We start from the raw sequence: 4569 nt of genomic DNA, 5'->3' as shown, positions 1-4569 counted from the left end.
TCTGGTTTGTTTAAACAATGGACCCATGCCTAAAAATGGGCCTCACTAATTAAAATTTTATTTATATGGGCCTCCTTAACCTGATAGTATAAATGAGATATTCATACAACAACAACAACAATAAAGCCTTGTCCCACTAGGTGGAGTCGGCTACATGAATCAAACGATGTCATTGAGTTCTGTCATAAATCATGTCTACAGCGATACCGTTTACATGTAGATCTCATTTGACCACCTCATGGATGGTTTTCTTAGGTCTTCCTCTACATTTCACCCCTTATCCATCCTCCATCTCATTCACTCTCCTGACTGGGTGATCTGTCGGTCTTCTTCTCACATGTCCAAACCACCAGAGACGTGATTCTACCATCTTTTCCACAATGGGTGCTACTCCAACTCTCTCCCTTATATCTTCGTTCCCTATTTTATCCAGTCACGTATGACCGCTCATCCATCTCAACATCTTTATCTCTGCCATACTTAGCTTATGTTCGTGCTCTTCTTTGGCCGCCCAACATTCTGTACCATAAAAGCGTAGCCGGTCTTATAGCAGTGCGGTAGAATTTACCTTTAAGTTTTAAAGGCACTTTTTTGTCACATATAAAACCAGATGCACTCCGCCATTTTGACCAACCTGCTTGAGTCCTATGATTTACATCATGTTCAATATCTCTATTATCCTATATGATGCACCCAATACACTTAAAACTTTTGAATTTTCGTAAGATGTTTTCTCCAATCTTCACCTCTATATTAGGGTTTTTCCTTCACAGACCGAACTTACATTCCATATATTCCGTCTTGCTATGACTTATGTGCAGACCATACACTTTCAGAGCTTCTCTCCATAAGTTCAACTTCTTATTTAGGTCTTCCATTGACTCTCCCATAAGGACGATATCATCGGCAAAAAGCATGCACCATGGCACAAGCTCTTGGATGTGCTCTGTGAGTACTTCCAAGACTAATGTGAAAAGGTATGGACTTAACGAAGATCCCTGGTGTAATCCTATACCAATAGGAAATTCCTCTGTCACACCACCTTGAGTCTTCACACTTGTTAGGGCCCATCATACATGTCTTTAATTGCACGAATATATGTGATCCTTACTCTCTTCTTTTCTAAAACCTTCCATAAGACCTCCCTTAGCACCCTATCGTATGCTTTTTCCAAATCAATAAACACCATATGTAGATCCCTTTTATTACTACAATACCTCTCCATCATCCTTCTTAACAAGTATATTGCTTTGGTGGTGGATTTGCCTAGCATAAAACCAAATTAGTTCTCTGTTACTTGTGTCTCTTGGTGCTCTTTTTCCTAGGGCTGCACATGGATCGGATAATATCCGCATATTCGCGGTAATTATCCGCATTCGATCCGAATTTTACAGATATTATTCGATCCGCAGAGCTATCAGATCGGATCCGATCCGCACTATGGTAGGATCGGATTGCGGATTTGGCAATGATATCCGCGGATCTGATCCGCAAATCTGCATATCCGCACATCTCATAAATAGCATAGTTTAAGAAAGTAAACCCTAATATGATATGAATTTTAGTATGTTGTTTTATGAATTTTATGATATCTTCTTTTTAATTTTTTATGTTGTACTTTAACTTAGAATAATTAAACTTAGATCTTGTGTTATTATTGTTCTTTTGTTATTCAATAGAACCTTTACTGATAATATTTTAGGAGTAAATAGGCTTAAACGAATGACAAAATAGATTTTATAGAGCCAAAAAGGACCTTAAAACAATTTTTTTAAATTATGCGGATATACCCGATATCCGATGCGGATCGGATCCAACGTGAAAAATGCGGATATTGTATCTGATCCGATCCGATGAGTGCAGTGCGGATCGAATAGAATTATAGGTTATATCCGATCTGATCCAATCCGTGTACAGCCCTACTTCTTTCACTCATGATGCATCTTCTTTGACCTTAAAATCTCGTTAAAACGCTTGGTTAACCAATTGATACCTTTTTCTCCAAGGCCCTGCCATTTTTCATCTGCTTTAGAGCCTCTTTTACCTCAAAGTCTCGAATCCTCCGGTAGTAGTAAAAGTTTTGATCTTCTTCCCTTGTGCATAATCGACCAAGGCTCGGAAGAGTCTTATGCCCTTCATTAAATAACTCGTAGAAGTAGCTCTTTCACCTTTCATTAATCTTCTCCGTTTGAGCCAACACCTCTCCGTCTTTATCCTTTATGCACTTAACCTGATCCAAATCTCTAGTTCTTCTTTCACGGCTCTTTGCGATTCTATATATACCTTTTTCTCTTTCTTTCGTGCCTAAAGATTGGTAAAGACCCTCATATGCTCTTGTTCTTGCTTCACTTACAGCCACTTTTGTCTCTTTCTTAACCGCATTATATTTTTTTCAATTATCTGCATTGCGACACAAAGACCACTCTTTAAAGCACTCCCTTTTTACCTTTATCTTTTCTTGTACACTCGCATTCTTCCACCAGGATTCCTTGTCTCTTGGTCCTATTCCTTTAGATTCACCAAAACTTTCTTTTGTTGTTCTTCTGATAACTTCTGTCATCTCCCTCCACATCTCCTTCGCGCTTCCATTCCCATCCCACTTTGCCTCTTATCCTACCCGTCTTAGGAAGTTTCTTTGTTCCTCACCTTTCATCTGCCACCACCTCGTTCTTGGGTTCTTCGTATGATGTCTTTTCCTCAACTTTTACTCAACGTAAAAATCCATGACGAGCATCCTATGTTGTGTTGTTAAACTCTCTACCGAAATAATTTTACAATTAATGCAAAATTTTCAGTTGACTATCCTCAACAAGAAGAAGTCGATTTGAGAGCTTGTCATGCCACTCTTATAAGTTATAAGATGTTCGTCTCTCTTTTTAAAACATGTATCTGCGATGAGAAGGTCAAAGGTTGAGGAAAAGTCCAAAATAGTTTTACCATTGACATTGATCGCCCCGAAACCATGGCCTCCGTGAATACTTTCATACCCATACACTTCTCTTCCAACATGGCCATTTAAATCTCCTCCTAAGAAAATCTTATCTTCCGAAGGTATGTCTTGGACCAAACTCTCTAGATCCTTCCAAAACCTTATCTTGTGTTGTTCATCCGAACCCACTTGCGGTGCATAAGTGCTAATCACATGAAAAATACCTCTCTCCACCACAAATTTGATAGAGATGATCCGATCTCCCATCCTCTTGACATCCACTATGTCCTTCTTCCACTGCTTATCCACAATAATACATACCTTATTCCTATTCTTCACCTTTCTTGTATACTAAAGTTTGAAATCGGAAGTATCCAACTCCCTAGCTTCGCACCAACCCATTTTGTTTCTTGTAGGCACATAATGTTAATCTTTTTCCTTGTCATCGTGTCCACCACTTCCATAGATTTTCTTGTTATGGTGTCTATGTTCCATGTCACAAATCTCAACCTTCTATCGCTCCGACTTTTACCTTTTACTTTGTGAACTAGCTTATTTACCCTCGTCCGTTCACGGAAACGCGGGAACCCTTACTCATTTAACACTACATCCGAGTACCGATGCAGCGACTCTTGCTCATTTGACACTGTACTCGAGCTATACAGCGCGTTACTTCCGGGCAACGACCTAGCTTTAGCACAATAACGTCTTTGATTCATGTTATGAATATTCGACTAAGTTTTTATATTGGTTGTCAAAGACTTAACACAACCCTCCTCCTTTATCCGAACTTGGGACCGATTATGTACCGCAAGTGTAACATAGGTGGGTTCATTCAAATTCATTTTTATGAGACTTAAAAAAAAAAAAGAAATTGCTACTAAAATAATGAAATTTCTTTAGAGTTATATGAATTTAAAAATAATTTTACTTAAAAAATACGTTTTCTGGAAATCTCAAACAATACAAATACCGTAACTTGGTAAGAAAATAAGATTCAAAGAGCAAATGCTTATGCGGCTATTAAAAGATGGAAGGAGAGGGATATTACACGAAAAAGCCGAATTTAGCTTCAAAAAGCGATCAACACAACAATTTTGTGATCAAGATCATCACAGCTGTTAACTTCCGAAAACAGATCTGGGGATAATGATTCTATGGATGGCAAAGAATGGATATATAGAATTTTCTTTTTATATATAAAAAGCATTCGTATTATAAATAATGTTTTGAAATATTCACTTCGTACTTGTCATTAAAATGTTAATAGAAAGTACTAAATATCGTACTTAAATTCACATTATGCAAATCAATATCAAAAGTAAATATTCAAGTAATGATATCAAATTCAAATATTTAAAACTCAAAGTTAGAAACCGAAAAAAGAAAAGGGAACTTAATGATAGTTTAATATTCAATCTCAGATTGTACGTGAAAATGGTGGAAATTGTTACGTAGATGAAACAAATATTGAAACATAGGTGATGGGGACAAGGCGGACAAGTTGATCCAATAATAATTTAAAATTTAGAAGCAATTTCATTTGAGTAAATGGTCAAAATTTATTTTTGAAAAATTATTTGTTTTTTAAATTAATTTTTAAAAAAATTTTGTTATTCAAATTTATTTTTAAATATTTA

This window comes from Arachis ipaensis, chromosome B09 (assembly GCF_000816755.2).
Source record: "Arachis ipaensis cultivar K30076 chromosome B09, Araip1.1, whole genome shotgun sequence".
NCBI classification, from domain to species: Eukaryota; Viridiplantae; Streptophyta; class Magnoliopsida; order Fabales; family Fabaceae; genus Arachis; species Arachis ipaensis.
This window is presented reverse-complemented; position numbering follows the sequence as displayed.